Source organism: Pseudophryne corroboree, chromosome 4, assembly GCF_028390025.1.
Source record: "Pseudophryne corroboree isolate aPseCor3 chromosome 4, aPseCor3.hap2, whole genome shotgun sequence".
In the NCBI taxonomy this organism is placed as follows: domain Eukaryota; kingdom Metazoa; phylum Chordata; class Amphibia; order Anura; family Myobatrachidae; genus Pseudophryne; species Pseudophryne corroboree.
Window position 1 is genome coordinate 22,186,883 of NC_086447.1, and position 11,019 is coordinate 22,197,901.

At 45.9% G+C, this 11,019-nt stretch overlaps 2 pseudogenes; one reads left to right on the forward strand and one right to left on the reverse strand.

Annotated features, from left to right (window-relative positions):
* Positions 1–2,658: 2,658 nt before the first annotated feature.
* LOC134912913 (5S ribosomal RNA) lies at positions 2,659–2,777 on the reverse strand (annotated as a pseudogene).
* Positions 2,778–7,903: 5,126 nt separating this feature from the next.
* On the forward strand, positions 7,904–8,022 carry LOC134913114 (5S ribosomal RNA; annotated as a pseudogene).
* Positions 8,023–11,019: the final 2,997 nt, after the last annotated feature.

Consider the following 11,019-nt stretch of genomic DNA (forward strand, 5'->3'; position numbering starts at 1 on the left):
TGTGCCTTCGCAGCTTTTGCACATCTACAACCCTTGCTGAATCAGGCCCTGTGTGCGGAATCCTGCTTTCCATGTCCTACTTCGTCTCCCACCAAATCTACTGGCATTCTGGTTGTTGGGATCGAGCCGTATACGGCTGTAAATAGGGGGAGTGTCATTATGACTGCCCCCCTCTACATGACTCCCAAGTCCACCGTCCAACATTATATCCCATATGCAGGTAAGACTGCCACAGCCCTGTTTCTAGCGCTGCCTCTCAGGGCGTCTTCGGTGCCTTCTGATAACCGCTCTCTCCCCCTCCCCATGAGCGTTGCCCCCTAAGTTCCCCCGCAGAGCGCCCGGTATCCTCCCTGAGCTGATGGTGAGGCAGAGGTTCTCCTATATAGCAAATACACACACACTGCTGCCACACGCCTAGCAGAACACTGCTTCAGAGACCATCAGCTGATAAGAGCAAGGGGAAAGCGCTGGGACCTTTGTTATATGTATGGAGATTTTAATGACACTGTTTCGTGTGGCTGTAAATGTTCCTTCCTGTTTGGCTAAATGCAGGGCTGAGAGTAGTGACCAGGTCGTGCTCATCCCTGCGTGCTCTGCATCGCCACGCTATATCCTTCTGCAGACAGAATGCAAATGCAGAGTCCGGTGTATATGGGCAGCCGAAACCCGTCCATCCGTCTTAGGCCTGTTCCCTTCATTGACGTTTTGCTCTCTTGCTGTCTCTGAAACCCATTAACAAGGGTGAGCGAGTGCTAGAAACGGACGTATGCGATTGCAGTGAAACGTGCGTCTGCCCTACTCTTATTTCATTGTTCGTAAGCGACTGGTCCTTTGTGGCAAGGAATATCACCAATGGTTCTGTGTGACCTCTCGTAGCCTGGTACGTACAGAGCGCTGTAATACTCTGCTCGGTGGTGTTCCAGCACTGTACTGTGGGGCTAATTCAGACCTACTCGGTGCTGTGCATTTTCGCTCAGCAGCGATCAGGCCTGAACTGCGCATGCGCCATGGCAGACAGCCGACGACTGCCTTAGCCTTGCGAAACGCCTCTGCCTGTCAATCGTTTAGCCGCTGTTTAGTGGGCGTAGTCCGGGCAACGCAGGCGTGCCCGAACTGCTGGGGGGACGAGCCGCGACGGCTGCGTAACATCACACGCAGCCGCTGCGGCCTGCCTCCCTAACGGTCCGGGCACGCGGTGTACTCAGGCTGAGGCCCCATGCTTGTTTGCGTGCATTGCCTCTGCTCCTTTCGGCACGGGGAAGGAATATGGGTTATGTCTATGCAACATGAAATGTTCTAGCATCTTACATAATGCATATTCACCCCAGGATTACTTTATTTCTGCATTTGCATTCTGACCAGATAGCTGCTGTGGACGTGGATGGCCGTGGTGCAAACACCCACTGTCTATATGGTTATAAGTAGCTTTAAGAGGCCTGACGTGAGACCTGGGTGATATAATAAGAAGGTCTGGCCTCACTTGTACGTAAACAGGGCTTTATATTGTCACAGGGACTGGTGTGCATAGATCTACCCTTCTATGTAGGACAATAAGCGCAATGTGCACCACTGCAAGCTAAGGGCTTATGTACAGCCTGCGGCGTGTCAGGTGCTAGACTCCCCCGGTCATGCACTGTACAGCCTACGGCGTGTCAGGTGCTAGACTCCCCCGGTCCTAGACTCCTCCAGATTGATTGGCGTCTCCGGGGGGCTGCATTGTCTCCATTTCCCGCCTGGTCAGTAACACGAGGAGGCTCTCGCTCACTGCTGGTGTTAGTGCTGCAATATGTTATGTAGGTAGGACTTTGCATTTTGTATATCTTTCTTACTGCCTGAATTCTGTAGTGTTACGTTTAGCAATAAAACCTGTTTTTGTTTTTAATGAAAAAGAAATAAAAAAAATTGTCTGTGTTAATGCTTCGCGAAGACCGGGCGTCTCACAACAGGCCAGATGGAAGTCATTGGAAAAGGGGAGGATTCTCAGTCGCATGGATCCCTGTGTATGGGCGCAGACGGGAATTTCCGCGTCATTGCTGATGTCCTATTCTGAATAGCGCGGATCTTGCCCGGATCTGTCTTCCGTGTAATTGGCTATTTAGTTTGCTTTGACTGCGCGATTGCACGAAGCCGCCCTGACCTGTGGGTATCTCATGGTTGTATTAGCAACGGGAGAAAAAGAAAGCTCTTGTGTGGGCGCACTCTTATACAAAGAAGAAAATTCTTCAAATATGTGTCAAGAAAATATTTAAAACATCCGTTTATTGTTCAAAATTAAAATCGTTACCCATATATGATCCAAAATGTGAAATAAGGAGGATTGTAAGAAAATATGAATTTTTTTTTAAAATGTTCTGGTCTATTTTTAGAAAGGTTGTAGATACTTGGTTGTCTAACAGCCGTTTCTCCTGACCAGTACAGAGATTCTGTATTGATGGGACCAAGGAAGGAACAAAGTGTGTGATAGGTGTATCTTCAAAGAACCACTATGATTGGATCTATGTTATACACTTGGCTGGCCACCAGTTGCTCCGATTGCACACACATTTTGGATATCTGTTAAAGTTGTCAAAGCCTGACACTGAACTATTATATAACACAACAAAGGAAGGAAAAGAGATTAGTGGTGATACTGCTGTTGGTGTTCGCCTTTTAAATAAAACTCTACAATACCAGGTATTCCCAGGAAGTCTCCTCTCCAGGTACTGACCCAGCCCAACGCTGTTTGGCTTCCAAGATCGGACGAGATCGGGCATTAGCAGCGTGGTATGATAGTAGAGGAACTATGTACCAATGAGAGTGCACCTATATAAGCACAATAAAGAATATGGTTTGAAAGAAGATAGAGTATAAAGTGTGGATCTGCTTTCCCCGTTAGGCAAGGTGCAACGGCTACCACCACCGTGGTGTCGTGCGCCCTGGATCGTGGATGAGAGTCCACGGAAGGATAGTAAGTCGGAAAAAAAATTGTAAAGAAATGTTATTATATTTTTTATTTTTATAATTTGATAGGAAGTTTTGTAGGAGTGAAGAACTCCAAGTTGATCTCAGGCGTCAGGCAGATTTATAAATCATATGTGAGTTAGACATATATTCTCCTAAATGGAGACATCAAATATTGTTGTAACCAGAGATCATTCATAAATTGGGCACAGTTTCAAGACAAGAACTTGTGGATAGAATTGGATGCAATTATTACACTGCTAATTATAGTCTAAAGATGAATTTCATATAAATCTAAAGAAGAATGAGCGGAGAAGTAACAATGGTATCCCTTAATAAATAGACTGTGCTTTACACTGTTGATCAGGACAATATATTATTATGTGTGACTCGGACTGGTCACTGACACTTATAGACTATTTGCTGCACACAGAAATAACTGATTGACCTGGATACAATAATCACATGTAAATAAATGTGCGTATAATGATCACATGTAAATAAATGTGTATCAGGTGTGGGTATGCCCACAATATAAGACTATACCTAAATATACTGATCACATATAAATGAAAGTGTGTCAGATATAGGTATACAAATGTGAGTATAAAGGTTTCATTTCACCCTGCGGGTGCAGGCTTACGAAACTCCAACTGTGACAGTCAGAGGGAGTGATAGGGGTGTCAGATCTTAACATGTATAGTTTGGAGGAGAGAAGGGAAAGGGGGGACATGATAGAAACTTTCAAATATATCAAGGGTCTTAAAGTTCAGGAGGGAAACATTCGTCAAAGGAAAAGAAGTATTAGAACTCGAGGGCATACATTGAAACTGGAGGGGGGGAGGTTCAGGGGAAATTTAAGGAAAAATTTCTTCACAGAAAGGGTAGTGGATAAGTGGAATAGCCTCCCATCAGAGGTGGTAGAGGCTAAGACTGTAGGGCAATTTAAACATGCTTGGGACAGGCATATGAATATCCTTACAAAGAATTAAGGTTAAAAAAGGTTGCCTAAAGGATAAAATAAAAAAGGGGCAGACTAGATGGGCCAAGTGGTTCTTATCTGCCGTCAAATTCTATGTTTCTATGTCCTGGAAACAGCTGGTGCCAGCAGGTCCTTCCACGGAGTGGTCCCTTCGTGGAAAACGCGTTTCGCCCGTACGGGCTTGTTCACTTCCGGGATCTGAGATTTAGATCGCGGTGAGGGGTTTAAGAATAGTAAAAAATTAAGCAGCAACCAATCACGGCTGATAATGTCAGGCGGGGGGCGGGAGTAGAGAGACTCCCGTTCTGGTTCGTCTGTCTAAAGGCACGTCCTGTCCAATGAGGACGTGGGTGTGTCCGCTTGCGGCGGCTGCTATTGGATAGGTAGACGCGATGGGCGGAGGGGCGGGGACAAGATCGCTCCTGCTCGGAAGTGTCATACGTGGGTCCATTCGGGGATGAGGACAGGGACATTGTGGGAAGGGGATTCAAAATCTTGTTGTAAGGGTTTGGAAGCGCCATCTTGGAGAAGGGATAGGTTGCCAGTCCTATTGTTATCTTACTGGACACGGCAGGGAGTGATCTTAGAAAAGTTATCATTTGCAAAAACAGGTTAAGGCTACTTGTCTGATAGGGATCCTACTGACCAAAGGGCTGGGGGGGATGTGGACCGTTATAGGGAATCCCTGGAGGGAATGAGAAATATCTAAGTACATCGGCACTATTTTTAAAGGGGGGGGGGGGGGGGGGGGGGGGGGGGGAATTTGCATTAGCTGCAATTGTGGTTCCAGGTATGGATTATGTCGAGGTGGGGTTATGTTGTAAATATTGATCAGTGACGCAAGCATGTTGCCTGAATGGGGTGAATTGTATATAGGGGACGTGGGGCAATATAGATGGGGATGGGGAGTGGATCTGGGGGGGAAAAAGACTTCATATTTTTATAAGAACCTGAATTTAAAAAGTTGGAATGCCAGGTTAGTGGTAGGGATGAATAAGGGGGGGGGGGGGGGGGGGGGGGGTGAGAGGTGTGTGTATTTAGCCTGGAAGTGAGGATGGGAAATGGCAGTATACATGAGAGTGAAAAGAAAGAAAGGATTGAGGAAAATAAATTTTTGTAAATTTTTTTGCATGGGGTGAGATAGTGTGAGTGACATTGGTTATGGGTGGGGCAGTGCGTGGGTATTGTGATGGAGCAGAGGACGAGTTAAGAGTGATGGATGAAAAGCATTTAGGTTTATTGAAAGCCATATTCTGTAAGTGTGCTGGGGCATGTGTGTGTAAAAAGGGATGGGTGAATTAATGATATAGGCTGGAATTATGAATGGGACCAGGTCAGTGAAAAATTGTAGAACTAGCGTGAAAAAATGTATATGGGGGGGGGGGGGCGGTTTGGGGGGGTTTTTATTGTGGGTTGGTGACTCTGGTAGGTGTGGAGAATTATTGGGTGTGGGGAGGTATGAGAAGGTGAGGGATTGGGTGGGGTGTGATAAAGGGAATGTGGTGAAGGGAGGGGGGGGGGGTCGGGGGGGATGTAAATTGGGGAATATTACAGGGGTTGAAGTTTTACTTAAAGGAAGACACCATAATTTATGTTCTCATTCAGGCCAAACGGTCTGAGACTCCCGAGGCGGAAAATCCATTCACTCTCTCTCTTGTAGAGTTCTTTAGTAATATCTCCTCCTCGTATGCCCAGATGAATGCGGTCTAGACCAAACACTTTCAAATTCCTTGGTGGATCCTTTGTGCTGGTGATGGAAATGCCTGGCAACTGACGTGAGTTGTTTCATACGTGCAAGATCTTTTGGTGCAAGATTTTCCGCCTCGGGAGTCTCAGACCGTTTGGCCTGAATGAGAACATAAATTATGGTGTCTTCCTTTAAGTAAAACTTCAACCCCTGTAATATCCCCCAATTTACATCCCCCCCCGACCCCCCCTTTCCCCCCCCTCCCTTCACATTCCCTTTATCACACCCCCACCCAATCCCTCACCTTCTCATACCTCCCCACACCCAATAATTCTAAATGCCTAAATGCTTTTCATCCATCACTCTTAACTCGTCCTCTGCTCCATCACAATACCCACGCACTGCCCCACCCATAACCAATATCACTCACACTATCTCACCCCATGCAAAAAAAATTTACAAAAATTTATGTTCCTCAATCCTTTCTTTCTTTTCACTCTCATGTATACTGCCATTTCCCATCCTCACTTCCAGGCTAAATACACACACCTCTCACCTCCCCCCCCCTTATTCATCCCTACCACTAACCTGGCATTCCAACTTTTTTAAATTCAGGTTCTTATAAAAATATGACACTCTGCCAGTCTTTTTCCCCCCCAGATCCACTCCCCATCCCCATCTATATTGCCCCCCACGTCCCCCTATATACAATTCACCCCATTCAGGCAACATGCTTGCGTCACTGATCAATATTTACAACATAACCCCACCTCGACATAATCCATACCTGGAACCACAATTGCAGCTAATGCAAATTCCCCCCCCCCCCCCTTTAAAAATAGTGCCGATGTACTTAGATATTTCTCATTCCCTCCAGGGATTCCCTATAACGGTCCACATCCCCCCCAGCCCATTGGTCAGTAGGATCCCTATCAGACAAGTAGCCTTAACCTGTTTTTGCAAATTATAACTTTTCTAAGATCACTCCCTGCCGTGTCCAGTAAGATAACAATAGGACTGGCAACCTATCCCTTCTCCAAGATGGCGCTTCCAAACCCTTACAACAAGATTTTGAATCCCCTTCCCACAATGTCCCTGTCCTCATCCCCGAATGGACCCACGTATGACGCTTCCGAGCAGGAGCGATCTTGTCCCCGCCCATCGCGTCTACCTATCCAATAGCAGCCGCCGCAAGCGGACACACCTACGTCCTCATTGGACAGGACGTGCCTTTAGACAGACGAACCAGAACGGGAGTCTCTCTACTCCCGCCCCCCGCCTGACATTATCAGCCGTGATTGGTTGCTGCTTAATTTTTACTATTCTTAAACCCCTCACCGTGATCTAAATCTCAGATCCCGGAAGTGAACAAGCCCGTATGGGCGAAACGCGTTTTCCACGAAGGGACCACTCCGTGGAAGGACCTGCTAGCACCAGCTGTTTCCAGGACATGACACCCCTATCACTCCCTCTGACTGTCACAGTTGGAGTTTCGTAAGCCTGCACCCGCTGGGTGAAAAGAAACCTTTATACTCACATTTGTATACCTATATCTGACACACTTTCATTTATATGTGATCAGTATATTTAGGTATAGTCTTATATTGTGGGCATACCCACACCTGATACACATTTATTTACATGTGATCATTATACACACATTTATTTACATGTGATTATTGTATCCAGGTCAATCAGTTATTTCTGTGTGCAGCAAATAGTCTATAAGTGCCAGTGACCAGTCCGAGTCACACATAATAATATATTGTCCTGATTAACAGTGTAAAGCACAGTCTATTGATTAAGGGATACCATTGTTACTTCTCCGCTCATTCTTCTTTAGATTTATATGAAATTCATCTTTAGACTATAATTAGCAGTGTAATAATTGCATCCAATTCTATCCACAAGTTCTTGTCTTGAAACTGTGCCCAATTTATGAATGATCTCTGGTTACAACAATATTTGATGTCTCCATTTAGGAGAATATATGTCTAACTCACATATGATTTATAAATCTGCCTGACGCCTGAGATCAACTTGGAGTTCTTCACTCCTACAAAACTTCCTATCAAATTATAAAAATAAAAAATATAATAACATTTCATTTTTTTTCCGACTTACTATCCTTCCGTGGACTCTCATCCACGATCCAGGGCGCACGACACCACGGTGGTGGTAGCCGTTGCACCTTGCCTAACGGGGAAAGCAGATCCACACTTTATACTCTATCTTCTTTCAAACCATATTCTTTATTGTGCTTATATAGGTGCACTCTCATTGGTACATAGTTCCTCTACTATCATACCACGCTGCTAATGCCCGATCTCGTCCGATCTTGGAAGCCAAACAGCGTTGGGCTGGGTCAGTACCTGGAGAGGAGACTTTCTGGGAATACCCGGTATTGTAGAGTAGGAACTACTCCTTTTATTTAAAAGGCGAACACCAACAGCAGTATCACCACTAATCTCTTTTCCTTCCTTTGTTCTGTTATATAATAGTTCAGCGTCAGGCTTTGACAACTTTAACAGATATCCAAAATATGTGTGCAATCGGAGCAACTGGTGGCCAGCCAAGTGTATAACATAGATCCAATCATAGTGGTTCTTTGAAGATACACCTATCACACACTTTGTTCCTTCCTTGGTCCCATCAATACAGAATCTCTGTACTGGTCAGGAGAAACGGCTGTTAGACAACCAAGTGTCTACAACCTTTCTAAAAATAGACCAGAACATTTTAACATTTTTTTCATATTTTCTTACAATCCTCCTTATTTCACATTTTGGATCATAGATGGGTAACGATTTTAATTTTGAACAATAAATGGATGTTTTAAATATTTTCTTGACACATATTTGAAGAATTTTCTTCTTTGTATAAGAGTGCGCCCACACAAGAGCTTTCTTTTTCTCCCGTTGCTAGTACTTGTACTCTCCGGCTCTGGGCGCACCACCAACTAGGACTATAACTGAAAGATACAAATTTTCTTTCCACAAACCAGAATTGTCCACATTTGGTTTTCTACACATAAACCATAATCCATTCTGGACCAGTGCCCGGTCGTTCTTTGATCTCATGGTTGTATATCAGAAGAGTCGTGAGTATTACGCCTGTGTCGTATCTCATGCACCCTGCTGATGGCGATTGTGGTAGATGGCGTACAATGGGCGACGCGTGATCCCCAGCACTAGCCCTTCGGAATCTGACGTAAGGTAACACAGCCTCACTCTCCCTAACACTTGCTGAATGTAATCTCATTATCAGCCGCCCGCGCCAAGCGATCAGAGACTTGTGTGATCCCACAGGACTTGGGCCAATGGAGGATTCCCTCTTACTGCGCAGTGGGAGGGTACTTTGCTACCACCACCACCAGGTTCCTTCAGCACCAGGAACCGATTCTGCTGCGTATGCTTAGACAAGCTGCGGCCACACTTGGATGGTGTCGGCTGGTTCCCGCCAGTCCCTCACCATGGACCAGGCCCTGCACGGTAGATGGCTCACTCCAGAACAGCCAGAAAACAGAATAGCGCTTCTTCTTGATGTCTCGGAAGGTATACAGCTGTACAAGCCACGCAGGCCGTCTTGTATCCTAATCCAACACACAATACCATAGGAGGTAGATACACCTTGGTCCCTTAACCAATGCTATCTCACAAAATATAAATATATACATCTTGCATTTCAGAGTTTTTTTATTTTTATATATATATATATATATATATATATTTATTTATTTTTTTTTCTCATAGGTCCTAGAGGATGCTGGGGACTCCAAAAGGACCATGGGGTATAGACGGGATCCGCAGGAGACATGGGCACTTTAAGACTTTAAATGAGTGTGAACTGGCTCCTCCCTCTATGCCTCTCCTCCAGACCTCAGTTAGATCCTGTGCCCAGAGGAGACTGGACACACACTAGGGGAGCTCTCCTGAGTTTCTCTGGAAAAGACTTTATGTTAGGTTTATTATTTTCAGGGAGACCTGCTGGCAACAGGCTCCCTGCATCGTGGGACTGAGGGGAGAGAAGCAGACCCACTTTCCTGGACTGATGGGCCCTGCTTCTTAGGCTACTGGACACCAGTAGCTCCAGACGGTCCGATCACTTGGTATAGCCTAGCTGCTTGTTCCCGGAGCCGTGCCGTCACCCCCCTCACAGAGCCAGAAGAAAGAAGCCGGGTGAGTAACCGAAGTACAGAAGACTTCAGTAAAGACGGCAGAAGACTTCAGTCTCAGAGGTACCGTGCAGCGGTCGCGCTGCGCGCCATTGCTCCCACACACAAGCGGCACTACATGGGTGCAGGGCGCAGGGGGGGCGCCCTGGGCAGCAATAAAACCTAAATTTCAGCCTGGCAAAAGTAATATACAGTGCATTTACCGCTGATTGGGTAAATATGTGGAGTGTCTTAAATGCAAATGTGGCTTTACTAAATAAGAGATTGGATAAATCTGAGGCTCAGAACCAAACATGGAGACAATCCATAGAAGATGCATTTTCCCTAACGCAGACTCCCTCAGGGTCACAGAAACGGTCGTTTACCCAAATAGCAGACACAGATACCGACACGAATTCGGATTCCAGTGTCGACTATAGTGATGCCAGGTTGAATCCTAAACTGGCTAAGAGCATTCAGTACATGATTGTGGCAATAAAAGACGTGTTACATATTACAGAAGACCCTGCTTTTCCTGAGACAAGGGTCTGTATGTTTAAAGGAAAGAAACCTGTGTTTCCTCCCTCTCATGAACTGAACGCTCTTTTTGAAAGGGCTTGGGAAATTCCTGACAAAAAGTTGCTGATTCCCAAGAGAATTATTATGGCATACCCGTTCCCCTCTGAGGATAGGGAAAAGTGGGAGTCAACTCCCAATGTGGACAAGGCTCTAGCACGGCTGTCCAAGAAGGTGGCGCTTCCGTCCCCTGACACGGCGGCCGTAAAGGATCCTGCGGATCGTAAGCAGGAAACTACTTTGAAAGCTATTTATGTCACTACGGGTACGCTGCTCAGACCTGCCGTGGCATCGGCATGGGTGAGTAGTGCAATTGAAAAGTGGGCAGATAACTTATCATCTGAATGGGACACCCTGGATAGGGATACCGTTCTCTTGACACTGGGTCATATTAGGGACGCTGTAGTCTATGTAAAGGAGGCTGTGAGAGATATTGGCCTCTTGGGATCAAGGGCCAATGCCATGGCAATCTCGGCTAGGAGAGCATTATGGACTCATCAATGGAATGGTGATGCTGACTCTAAGAAGGCTATGGAGTCTCTGCCGTATAAAGGTGGTGTTTTGTTTGGTGAGGGCCTCACGGACCTGGTATTTACAGCTACCGCGGGTAAGTCATCTTTTCTACCGTATGTCCCTGCACAACAAAAGAAAACGCCTCTTTATCAGATGCAGTCCTTTCGG